The 14,182-nt window shown below is 36.8% G+C and overlaps 1 protein-coding gene across 8 annotated transcripts in view; it reads left to right on the top strand.

Annotated features, from left to right (window-relative positions):
• The window catches only part of LPP (LIM domain containing preferred translocation partner in lipoma), a 791,955-nt gene that overhangs the window by 496,152 nt on the left and 281,621 nt on the right, over positions 1 to 14,182 (top strand). The window lies entirely within an intron of this gene.

The following is a 14,182-nucleotide window of genomic DNA, read 5'->3' as shown; positions in this document are numbered from 1 at the left end:
CAGCAGGAACAGGGAATTCTCAGATCTGTGTGTGAGAGGTGTACAAGACAAACTTGAGGCAAGCTGCTATCTGTCTTTGCCTCTATGAAGGTGATCAGAACCCTAGCAGTACCGGTACCATGGTGGCCACTGAAGAGAGCAAGTGGCCAGAGGTGAGGCCAAGCAGGTCTGAGGTAATACAGATACTTAGCTAACTTCTTTTGGGAAGAGACTGCAGCATGATGGAATATGTTTGTTCCCCATGTTTGTTGACATCATAAATCTCTAAGAAGAAACTATTTTTTCAGTCTTTAGCCCTATGAAGCAATGTTTAAAAAATCTGATGGAGTTATGGTTATCTTGTATTGTTAATTTAGTTGTCATTTTGTATGCCTTTTAAGTTGACACACTTAGTTACTTCCTCTGAGCAGGTAAGAAAAAATACTACAAATACTAATACCTATGTGCTACAATTTGAATTTTCTACTAGTACTAAAACCAACACATTGTTTTCTGCTACTATGAAAAAAGAAACCAGGAAGAATTATTTAGCAGGGTAAAATGCACAAACAGCCGATTTCTATTTTTGACAAGATTATCAATTTCCACATAGATCTATTCATATATTTGACATCGTAACAAACATTTCCTGGCAAGCAGTAAAGTTTCTCTTCTATTAATTGTGCTCCAACAGTGAATTTCAGTTTCCTTGGAGGAACAGAGCCCACTCCACAGTGGGGCCCATGAAGAACTGGGAGAACCCATTAACCTTACTTGGAGCATTAAGCAAACCATAGTCATTTCCAAATATAAAGATTCTAAATTAAAATGTTAATATATTGTTTTAAATTTGCTATAGAGTACTTGCACATGCCCAAGAGAGACAGAGGGAGATGGGGAGAAAGAGAGAGAGAGTGAAGAAAAACCCTCTAGGGTGATGGCCACAGTTCCTTCTTCATTCTCTTAAGATTTTGAGCAACACGCCTGGTATGTTTTTTAAGCCACTGAGTCCAAGACTCAAACTCCACAGTTGGCCATGTGAGATCCAGCTCTCTGGTTACACTATGCCACTGACTAGCCCTCTAAATTAAACATTTTAGTGATTTTTGAAGCATTACTGCTTATATAGTCTCTTTATGAACAAGAAGTGTCATTATGATTTTCGTTTCTTTTTATAATAAGATTTGTCCAAAACAGCAAAGCTGACAGCCCTACCCTTTATTAAAATCACGGTATTAGCACTGCCTGACTCTAAAAGTAGCCAGTTCAGAAAAAACCAAATTATTCAACTTTACTGCACTTGTGTACAACTGCAACACATTTCCATATGGACGATTACAATAAAATTTTAGCCTGGAACAATTAATGAAAAGATTGGGAAGAGCAGATGGCCTAATGGTTACATTACTGAACTCACGCATGGATGACCACGGTTTGAGTCCCAGATCCAGTGGCTTCAAACTCAAACTGGGCACTTGTGTATGCATGCCCCAAATCCCAAGAGGAGAACAGAGGAGAAGGGATTACGGTGTGGCCATCAACTCTGGGGGGTTATTTCTTGTTTTCTGTCTCTCTGGCAAGCACATGCAATCTGTAGCAAAAATCTCTCTTTAAAATAAAAAAAAAAAGAACAACAACATATTAAAGTTCAGATAAGTAGGCAGCTTTTCCCTGACCAAGGCAGCCAGACTGGAAGAATGGCTGAGTGATGTTGCTAAAGGAAAGAAATGGTCTGAGTTTTTTGAGTATCCTTTCACCCCACTTGGGAGCCAGACATGAGAGAAAACAACATCTAGGTGGAGGGAATGGTCTGGGGAGAAGCACGAATCCATTCTTCAAGGATTCTGTTTTCCCATTAAGTCATTGGGCACTCTGAGCAATCTCTGTTCAACAGTTGGAACCCATCCATCGGTGGAGGGAAAAGAATCAGCACCCATGGCAAGGCCTGGATCTAAAAAAGGGCTGCAGCCATATATTCCTAGCATTTGATCTGTCCTTACCAGCCTACGTATAGTGATGGAATAAATTTGTATTAATCACTCGCCGGAAAGCAAAGTACTGTAGTTTGCTTTTTATTTGAGTAAGTTGATTAATTATTCAACATGAACTATTGTATTATTACAGATTTGAGTTATCAGTGGATTTCATGTCACTTTACAATTTTGAAGTATTTGTTTTTCAACAGTGTCATGTGTTTTCACATCATATTCAATTATGCATTTTAAAAATGAAAATTAAATCATGTACTTTTCACTGTGACTATTAAGGAGCATGATTAGAGGTTGATATTGAGCCATCTGGCTGTGCTTTGGGAAAGGAGAAAGGCTGATGAAGCTGCAGATATATCCTGTGTGTGTTGCGGGGCATTGGCTGAGGAAGGGGTAGGCTCTTTCACAGCTGGCCTTTGAGCAGAACACTGCTGTATTCAACTGCACCTGTGCACAGAGGACCTTACTGTGCATATATTGACTCTGGCTTAATGATGTGACTTTTGACTTGAGAAACAAGCTCCTAATTCTTATCTTAGTTCTTCCCTCGACATTCCTCTTTCTATTTGAGGAACACCTCTAGACCTCTTTACGTTATGCTTCTAGCCCAGTAAAGTGGGATGTCATCTTTGCTAATTACTTAATAATTGCCAAGGACCTGGAAATTTCCAAGAGGTGAATAATTGCCAAGTGAGATCTATCCAGCTTTTCTACTGATTAAATTTATTTCTAAATTTTTAGTCATAAATAAGAAACTTAATTTTGATTCCCTAAAACAATGGTTTCTTATTACACATTGAGAATTTCTGGGGAAGTTGGCATTTAACTCATTAGGAAAAAAGTTTAAAAAATGAAATAAATCTCCTCTGCATTTGAGATGAGCTGCTTAAATTTTCCTACATTGTAATGCAGGATGAGAGCAAAAAAGGGAAGGAGAAGGAGTCAGGAGAGAAAGAAAAGGATAAAGAAAAGGAAGGAAGAAAGGAATGAGTCAAAATCAGAACCTACTAGGCTTAGGGGATCACCACCATATTTGTTTTCCCAGAATGTGCTGAGCAATTAATTTGCATGCTACAGTAGGATGTACTGTTTCCTCTACCATTTGAGCTGAGTTCCTTGAATAATAATGTTATAAGCAAATCTTTATAAGGGGGAAATGTCCTCTTCTCTTTTATAGATACTGTGGAATCTTTGTTCTTTGCTGATTTATAAAAGCAATATTGGGTTCGTGGTGACTGTGTTGTTCACTTTTGTCCTGCGCATTATCCTCACAAATCTGTGAAGTGGGTGTGTATTATTTTCCCCAATATTTTCCCTTACACAAGGCAGTGCAGCTTGAAAGTATCAAGGCTAGGCCCCGAAGGGCAGCCATGACTTGGGGCCAAAGTGGCAAGACAACTTTACCATCCACTTCCTTATCCTAAAGCCTATTCTTTGTCAATCTCAGTTCTGTTAGAGGCATGAGTATGTGAAAGCTCTGGTTCTGTGCACTTTAGGAAAGTTAGACACTTATCCCATCCAGTGTAGGGGTTAGATTACATTCTAAAATCATCTATTACAAAAATCCTCTAGAAAGATAAAATCTTGAAGTTCAACAAATTGTCCCTCAGTAAATCTAACACAAAGTGTCTCTTCTCCATTTACAATAGGTCACTGCTCTGCTCTGCATTTGGGCTTTTTGAGTTTGGTGTATTTTTAGTGGGTCAGAGAAGGGTAGTGGTAGTAAATGAACTGTTGGGGTCAGTATTGAAGGGATTCCAAGACCTGTAATTTCTGTTAAGGTTAAGAAAATATTTGGATGTGTTGATATAGTTAGCATTTTGAACATACCACTAATATCAGATCATTTAAATTTATTTAGAAAATAAAAAGATTACTGAAAACCATAGGAGCCAAGCCTGTGATGCTGGTATAAGGATAGACATATCCACCATTGGAAATAAAGTAAATTCGTGGCCATCTGCCTTTCATTAAGGGTAACAATTCAGTGGGGCATGAAAAGTCTTCCAAAAAATGCTATTGGGACAACTAGAGATCCACATGCATTAGAACTAAGTTGGATTCTTATCTTACATCATATGCAAAAATAACTCCAAATTGATTCAAAAGCTAAAACTCAAACTCTAGAAGAAAACATAGGCACAGATCTCTGTGACTTTGGGTACTACAATATGGATTAACCTAGCAAACATTGTGCCCAATGGAAGAAGACAAATACAGAAGCCACGTAGCGTATGATTCTATTTATGTGAAATATACTGAATAGAGAAATCCATAAAGATTGGAAGTAGATTAGTGGTTGCCAGGGGTGGAGGGGACGAGTGAATCAGGAGTGACCCTAAGAGCATGGGGTTTCTTTTTAGTATATCAAAGGTGTCCTGGAGTTAGTGGTGGTGGTTGCACATCCATGTGAACAGAGTCAAAACCACTGCCTTGTACACTCCAAATGGTGAATTTTATGACATGTGAATTAAATCTCTATCAAAATTAAAATTTTAAAAAAAGAAAGAAAAGGATGTATGCATCAGGTCCATTTGTGGCATCGTTGAGGGCCTTATCTTTACAGTTATCATTGTGCTAAATTCTCTCAATTGCAGGATGTGAAAGAGAAGGAGAGGGAGATGGTTAGGGTGGGCCAAGGGGAACACATATGGAATATATGTGTTCAGGCAGTTGCTGATACCTGATTAGGTGCAAAGACGACAATGGAAGTGACTTCTTGAGGACTTTTCAGTTTCCAAAGAACTTTGGAGACCTCACAAAGCCCTTGAGCATTAAGCACAGGTAGAATTTTTGTCTTTTCCTGATGAGGGTTCCAAAGATTAGCAATGAGAGTCACTCATGTGAGGTCATAGGTAAAATTTGTGGGAGAGCTTCAATTTCAAATAGGGTCTTCTGTAGCAAACCACTGGATCTTGGCAGGCTGTGGTGTCTGGACGGCAGGAACACTGCATTAGCACCGTTACACGTGGCTTTGCTGTAGTCCAGGATACATGTAGACATGTAAGTATGTTTGGTAGTTATCAATGTGAATGCGTTGAAGGGGAAGCACCTACTGGCCCACTTTTTATTTCCTTAATGTTTTAATGTCTAAATCCTGCTGGGCACCCCAGGTTTGGTGCCTTGGAACTATATTTCCTCTTTCTTCTTACTCACATATAGTATGTCTGCTGATCTTTCTGCCTTTACAATGTCTCAAAATCCATTTTCTTATCTAGGTCTCACTATTGAGTTCAGTTGTCATTCCTCACCTGAGCCATCAAAGTGGCCTTTTAATTGGTGCCTCTTCCCTGAACTTTTCTCCATACCCATTTAACCCACACACTAACAGATTAATCTTTCTATGATACAGCTGTGCCCTTGTCATTAATTATCCCTTTCAAAAATACTTAAGTTCCCAACCAGTTAAAGAATACGTTGACTCCCTAGACAGGCCTTACTTTCAGTTTTATCTTTTCTTTAAGCATCTTGACTTCCATGTATTAAGTTATATTCCTCATTAATTCTCATCTCTATAATTTTGTTCAATGAGCTGCTTCTTCCTGGAATGATTTCCCAGTCATCCCCCAAATAAATAAAGTATTTGTACATTCAAATGTGATCCATTAAAACCCAACTAAAGTTTTAGCTTCACTCATGAAAGTTTTCCTCTTCCCGAAATCTAGTCATGTGTTATTATGCCCTCTCATTTTGGAAGTGTTCACACTTTACTAGAGTCATTTATGTAACTGATTTGCACCAACCTGTGCCTGAGTATATGAGAGAGATAAACTCTCTACAGCTATCTAACCTGTGCAGTAATTAGCACAATATGAAATGCATTCTCCCTTAATGTGCATGCTTGAAGGAACTTCCTTTGTTAGAAAATGAAAAATCTTGCTTTAGAACTTAGGAGACTGTTCAACGAAGCAGCCAAATCCACAATCTATGCTAGCAAATCAACCTAGGTCTTCATACACATTGTCAGTCACAGCAGGTCAATATTCAAAGCATCTAGATCCATTTTCAGGTTCCCTTTAGCTCTAATACTTGATGTCCTTTCTGCCAGATGCCCATAGAATTTGCCGAATCGTATTCTTTTTTCTTTTTGTTTTTAAAAAAATATATTTTTTTCTTTTTTTGCAGAGGTTTTTGCTATAGGGCGTGTGCGCTCGCCAGACAGACAGAGAGAGACAGAGAGACAGAAAGCGAGAAATCACCCCCCAGGGAGGATGGTCTTGCCACAATCCCTTCTCCTCCATTCTCCTCTCGGGATCTTGGGCACGCATGCACACGCGTCCAGCATGAGTTTTAAGCCACCGGGTCCGGGACGCGAACCGCGTTTGACTAAATGGGAGTCCAGCGACAGAGCCATTACGCTAACTGCTGGTCCCCTGAATCATATTCTTAAATCAACCTTTTGAGGCTTAATTTACATACAGTAAAATGTATCCATTTAAAGTACATAAGGAAAAGAATTCCCACTAATGTTGCACCAGTTTGACCACCATCACAATCAATCAAGATGTAGAACATTTTTTTAAATAATTTTATTTTTATTTATTTAATTTAATCATATTTCAACATTGCAGTCAGTTCTCTCTACCCTCAGCCTCAGGCAACCATTCTGCTTTCCAAATGTATAGACTACTTTTTTTTCTTTTCTAGAATTTGATATGAGAAGAATGCTATGATATGAACTTGTGTCTCTGGGCTGCTTTTATTTACCATAATTTTCACATTGTATGTGAAATTCACATTGTATGTGTAATAGAACAATTCACATTGTATTTGTCAGTAATTCAGTTATTTTCATCACTAAGTAATTGTTCCACTATATGGATAGATGACATTTTATCTACTCATTTGTTTTGCTGCACTTTTTTGGGGGGATTATGAACATTTATGTACAAGTCTTATGTGGCTATAGCTTTCATTTCTTTTGGCTAAATATCTGCTAGTGGAACTGTTGGGTCATATGTTAACTATAACCTCATAAGAAATTGCCAAACTCTTTTCTTAAATGTGCCATGTAATATCCTTACCAGCAATGTGGGAGAGGGTCAGTCCCTCCCTAATTGTGGTAATGCTTGTTATGGTCAATCTTTTACATTCTAGCTGTTCTCATCATATTTAGCTCTATCTTACATGGTTTAAATTTACGTGTTTCTTTTTTTTTTTTTGGAGAGATTTTCACTGTAGGGTGCGTGCGCTCGCCAGACAGACAGAGAGAGACATAGAGATAGAAAGCGAGAAATCACCCCCCAGGGGGGATGGTCACGCCGCAATCCCTTCTCCTCCATTCTCCTCTCGGGATCTTGGGCACACACGCACACGTGCCCGGCGTGAGTTTTAAGCCACCGGGTCCGGGACACGAACCGCGGTCGACTACGTGGGAGTCCAGCGACATAGCCATTATGCTAACTGCTGGTTCCCACGTGTTTCTTTTGACTAGTGATGTGGAACTTCTTTTTATGCATTTATTGACTATTTGTATGTTTTCTGTGAAGTGTCATTAAATTTTTGTCCATTTTTAAGTTTTATTTCTTTTTTATTGTAATTTGTAGGAATATTTTATAGATTCTGAATAAAAGTCTTTATATATTAATATATGCATTCCAATAGTTTTTTCCCTAGCCTATGGCTTGACTTATTTTCTCTTTTCCAACTTATTCTTTCTTTTTTCTTTTGAATTTGCCAGGATGCCCATGCACTCTCCAGAGAGAGGGAGAGAGAGAGCAAGCGAAAGAGAGGAAGTAAGAGAGCACCCCTGGGGCCTGGTCATGCCTCAGTTCCTTCTCCTTCATTGCCCTCCTTTTAAGATTTGGGACATGAATATACACATGCCCAGTGTTTTTTTCAAGGTGCTGGGTCTGGGACTCAAACCAGGCAGATGACCAAGTGGGATCCAGCCACCTTAACCAACAGGCCATGGACTGGCCCACTTTTTATTTCTTAATGTCATTTGTTGAGGAAATGTATTAAATTTTGGCAAAGACCATTTCATTACTTTTAACTTCTCTAGTTTGTACTTCTTGTTTTCTTAGATATTTTGCCTGCCTGTAGATGCAGTTTTTATCATATGCTTGCTTTTAGATGGTATGCAATGTAAATTTAGGATTATGCTTCTCTTCAAATAAATTTTTGTATATGGTATGAGAAAACTGTCACTTGATTTTTTTTCCATTTGGATATTAGTTTTTCTAGCATAATTTGTTGAAAAGACTTTTCCACCATTTAATTACCTAGATACCTTTGACAAAAGCCAGTTGGCCATATTATATATGTGTGGGTCTATCTATACTCTGCTCCATTCCACTAATTTATATAACTATCCTTAGGCACTTGCCACACCTATCTCGATCACTGACTTTTATACTAGGTTTTGTAATAAGGCCAGGTACGTTCTGTATCGTTACCTCCTCACAAGTATTTTGACTATTCTATGCCCTTTACATTTTTGTATAAGTTTTAGCAAAAACTTGTTAATTTTCTTGCTTTTTATTTATATGTAAATTTACATTTATATAATATACACAGCTTACAATTTCTTATTTTTTAAATTGTATGCCTTTTTAAAAATAATTATTTATTTTATTTATTCATTCATTTATTTTTTAATTTTACCAGAGGGAGGTAGAGGGTGAGAGTGAGAGAGAGAGGAAGTGAGAAAGCAAGCCACCAGATTCAGGACTTGAACCCTGGTCGGCTATATGGGAGTGTCCAGCGCCTTAACCACCACGCCATCTGCTGGTCCCGTAAATTGTATACCTTTAATCAGTGTGTATCATTATGGCATACCAAATGAATTTTCTCCTCATGAACACACCGCATATCAGTCTTGTCAAACACATAAACATTATAATCAACAGATTTCTTGTCAATTATCAGAAAATTGTCTACTGTCATTTTGAATGGAATTATGTTGAATGTATAGGTCAGTTTGAAAAGAGCTGATACCATAATAATATTGAATTTTGTAACCCAAGAATATGGGGTACCTCTTACTTTATGTCTTCATTAATTCTCTCAACAATACATTGTAATGGTAGTTTTGCACATATTTTGTAACTTTGTCCCTAAGTGTTTTATGCATTTGGATGATATATAAATGGTAGTTTTAAATTGCAATTTACATGCATTTGTTATTAACTTGTAGAGACATGATTTAAGTAAACCAGGAAATATGCTGGAATCCAGCTGCTATCCGTATTTGGTCAAAGGAAGTAAATTAGCCAGAGAGAGAGAGAGAAAGTGAGAAAGCACCCTTAGGTGAAGATGACCATGCCACAATCCCTTTTCCATTCTTCTCTTGGGGTTTTGGTTATGTGCGCTCGCATGCTCAGTGTCTATTTTAAGTCACCGGGTCAGAGACTTTTGAACTGCACAGTTGGCCATGAGGGGTCCATCCGCCCCCCTCCTGTGGTCTTGGTAAATTGAATAGTCTTAAATTCTTTTAAGACTCCTTAAGCTTTTATACCTGATCATTTTTATCTGCACATGGTTGATTCAGTTCCTTATTTCCTTTATGAATGTGATTCTATCCATTAACTTCCCGAGTTTGAGAGATTTAATTTGGGGGCTGGCAGGTGGCATTGATGGTTAAGAGCACTGGACTCTCACATGGCTGACTGTGGTTGGAGTCCTGGACCTGGCAGCTCGCCTTCTCACTTTCCCTCTCTCTCTTGCTCTACCCCTCTCTCGCCAAATTAAAATAAATAAAGAAATGAATAATAAATAAACTTTTTTTAAAAAAAGAAAGACTTACTTTTGGCTTGAAGGAGAAATAATATCTTACAGATTTGAAGGATGTAAACTGGAAAAAAATAAGCATTTATTCTTCACTTCCCTAGACTAGTCTATTGAAAAAATCAGACTTAGTAGCAATCTTTAGACACTGTAGATCTTAAGCCTTTAAATTTACAGATCAGAACACTGAAGCCTAAGTTATAACATTTGGAAGAGTTATGCAATTAGTTTTCCATTCAAAGAAAAGTTATGCCACAGGTCTCTACATTGGTTAAGAGTGGTTTAAAACAGGAGAGGTCAAAAGTGAGTGACTTTTCAAGGTGTATTATTAGCTATTGTTGAAATAATCTTATTTTTCATCTTTTGGCCTCCAATATCTCTTGTGTAGACTCTTAATAGTAGAAATTGACTCCAAGTGCTCCTTATTTAGTCTCAGAGTTGCTCCTATAAAAATATTTTTCTTAGGCTCTGTATGATTTTTTTTTCATTGACACATACTCTGTATGCTATAATGAGGTTCTACATGATTTTGACTCACTTTATAAGCTCTTCTTCCCGAAACGTTTTTTTTTTTTTTAATTTCAAGATGGACATCTTAGTATACTAAGAAATGTGCATGAATACTTCATCATTTTTTTCTTTACTCAGTCAAATCTTTTTCATAGATATAGATGTTTAAGAAATATTCGTCTAATAACTTTGGAAAATTAAATCATTTTAAAAGATGGTTCTGGTAAACCAATAATTCTTTGTGTTTATAGAGTAAGAAAACTTACTACAATTGATCTATATTTAATCTTTGCTGTTTTGTTCCAGTTTTCTATAGCAAAGCAACGACCTGCCTTATTGATATGTCCCTTTGGAAGTCTCATTATCTTCTTGGCCACCTGCAACAATTAGACTGTCCTATTTCAGAGGAGAGACTATCACTCTTTCCTCTGGCAAACAAAGAAATTTGTCATTATTGATACATAAGCATTAGGTGAATATAAAAACTTTGAAATACTACACACAAAGTATTAGAAAGTTTTTTGTAATGAAAGTCAATTTTTTTTTAAACTAGTATGACACCAAAAGTGTTAGTATCCCAAAAACAAAGATTTACGTATTATTTTAGCACTTTGATTTTCTGAAATATGGAACTCAACTTTTAGAAAAACCTTGAGCTAACATTGTGATATTTGCTCTATTGTATCATTGGAATTTAGGGAACATTAATCATAAAACACAATTTAGTTGATGTCAAATGTTTTCTAACTTAGATAACATTTTGAAATACAGGATAATATGTAACATTTTTATGATCCCTTATAAAAGTTTCTGAACACCTTCCTACATGGGGCAAAGTTAATATTTTCAGAGGAAATGTGTCTAACGTACTACCAATAGCAAATGCCAGAGGGGGGATGAGGACTTGGGTCTTCTGATGACCAGCCAGTGCTCCTTCCACTCTGTGAGCCTTGCCTCATTCATGGCTGTCTTTGTTTATATGAGTTGGCTTGTTGTACAGTCGCTCAAACACAAAGTGTTCCTTGGGGCCTGTAGTGGAGACAATAGGCTTTGCAGTTGTATTTCTGGGACACAAGATCTATTTAACATTGCCTGAAACCCTAGATGTAGTCAACATTGTGTCACAGGTTAGGGAACTGGAAGTAGTCTTTATAATTATTTGATATATTTATGTTTCCTCAAATATAGACACCTTCGTTTTTTATTCATGTTTAGAGATGCCTGTGGAAAAAGGGTTTGGCATGCTAATTGTACTCTCTATGGGTCTGTCAGGTAGCTTTTACTTATTTATCATGGTCCATATGTGTAATCTAACATAAATTTGGTTAGCATTACTATAGCGGTTGTTCATTCATTGATTTTTACCAGAGGAAACTCCTCATTTTTAATCTGACTACCTAACCAATCAAAGGACACAAAATGTTAGTTAAGTCCACTGTCCAGGGACAAGTGACAGTGATGGTCACTACAGAGACCAGAAAAGGAAAGCTCAAGAGGAGATATGGAAAGTAATCTGGAGAATATGAACCAGAACCTAGCAAACTATAGCGTATAGGTCAGATCTCACTTGTAAATTTTTTCAATAAAGTCATATTCACTAGTTTACATATTGATTATAGCTGCTTTCTTGTTACAATGGTAGAACTGAGACAGTTCAACACAATACTATGGTCTGCAAAGCTCAAAATATTTTCTGTGTTTCTTTCTACAGAAAAAAGTTTCTGTCTCCTTATCTATAACAATGGGAAGGATTTTGTGAAATTTAGATTCTGATTAAAATTGCTTGAACATTCCTCAGCTATTCTTTTTTATCCAGTAGATCTTGAATCTTGATCTAGAGTTCCTGGTGACAAGTGGAAATTTTCAAGGAAAGAACTACATATTAAAATAAAAAATTAACCTTCTATTTCCAGAATAGAGCCTATATCCCTTCCGTTTCTCACAGCTTGGTAAACTCCTATTTAATCTTCCAGATCCATTTCTAATTTTAACTATTTGGAGAAGACTGACCATTCAGTCTCCATGTTATTAAATTGTCTCTCCACTATATTTTCACAGAATTTTTTTTATTCTTTTACTACAACATGTACTTCATTGGATATTTTAAAATACATAATAACAACTTTATTGAGATATTTGCATAGAGTAGAATTCACTGATTTATTGGGCTTTTGGAAAAATCATGATGTATTTTTTTCTATGCAAAAATTGTCTTTTTCTTTTTTTAAGAGAGACTTTTGCTGTAGGGCGCCTGTGCTTGCAGGAGAGACAGAGAGAGAGAAAAGGCAAGAAATCACTCCTCCTAGGGAGTATGGCAATGCCACGATCCCTTCTCCTCCTTTCTCCTCTCAGGATCTTGGACATGCACGCACATGCACCTGGTATTAGTTTTAAGCTGCCGGGTCCGTGACTTGAACCACAGTCGACTACATGGGAGTCCAGCAATGTATCCATTACGCCATCTGCTAGTCTCATGTCATGACTTTTCTGACATTCCAGTACAGTGTACAATTAAACATTTTAGTATATTCAGTATACTTTAAGTATTTTGTTTGGCATATGTATAATCACCATCAAAATCCAGAAAGAAATCCCATACCCATTAGCAATTACTTCCCATTTTCTTCTAATCCTCCAACTCTAGTTAGCCATTAATACACTTTCTATATCTACTGACTTACTAATTCTGGACACATGATAAAATTTTGTGACTAGAATCTTAGCATATTTTTTAAGTTCCAGTCCATTTATAGCATCTGTGAGTACTTCATTCCTTTTATGCAAATGACATTTTATTGTATATACGACATTATATTTATCCTCGCATCAGTTAATGAACACTTAAAAGTTTTTCTACTTTTTTGACTAGAATGAATACTTCTATCAGTATTTGAATAAAAGTTTTTAGTGTACAATTAAACATTTTAGTATATTCAGTATACTTTAAGTATTTTGTTTGGCATATGTATAATCACCATCAAAATCCAGAAAGAAATCCCATACCCATTAGCAATTACTTCCCATTTTCTTCTAACCCTCCAACTCTAGTTAGCCATTAATACACTTTCTATATCTACTGACTTACTAATTCTGGACACATGATAAAATTTTGTGACTAGAATCTTAGCATATTTTTAAGTTCCAGTCCATTTATAGCATCTGTGAGTACTTCATTCCTTTTATGCAAATGACATTTTATTGTATATACGACATTATATTTATCCTCGCATCAGTTAATGAACACTTAAAAGTTTTTCTACTTTTTTGACTAGAATGAATAATACTTCTATCAGTATTTGAATAAAAGTTTTTGTGTGAACATACATTTTCAGTTCTCTTAGATATGTGCCTAGTATCCACATGATAATTTAATGTTCAACATTTGAGGAACTGCTAGACAGTTTCCCAAAGGGGCTGTATCGTTTTACATTTCTACCAGCAGCATATGTCTCTCCATCTTTCCATCGTATTTTATTTTAATCATGTTATGTGTTCATTTTCCCGAGCAGAAATGTGTGTTCTTAAAGAGCAGAAACCATATCTATTTCAATTGCGTGTCCTCTGTCCTGCCATGACACCTCGTATGTATTCAGTCACGAGTAAATGAGTGACTTGATCAGTGACTTAAATGGTTCTTACTGAACTGACATGGATCCACATACACTTCCTGTTACTGAGCGCTGTTCAGATGGGCTCATAGTAAGTGTGTTTATAGATGTTCCGGGTTTTGTTCCAGCTGTGTTCTTGGTTTCTCTGACCCTTCACATCCTAGTTTGTATTACAAATAGATTAATGTCCATTTTGATGCACGGTTTTAGTCACTGAGGTGAATTTTCCAGCTTACAACAGGGTAGTTTTGCACTCTGCTGATACCCATTTGAGATACTTTTTATTCTCTCCAATGTGGTGTGTGTACACCTCAGGAAGCCTTTCTCAGCATCAAGGGTCATGATAGGAATATCACCTCCCAATCTCAT

This window comes from Tupaia chinensis, unplaced genomic scaffold (assembly GCF_000334495.1).
Source record: "Tupaia chinensis unplaced genomic scaffold, TupChi_1.0 Scaffold000515_1, whole genome shotgun sequence".
NCBI lineage: Eukaryota > Metazoa > Chordata > Mammalia > Scandentia > Tupaiidae > Tupaia > Tupaia belangeri.
The sequence above is the reverse complement of the archived record's forward strand: the minus strand, read 5'-3'. Positions and strand labels throughout refer to the sequence as shown.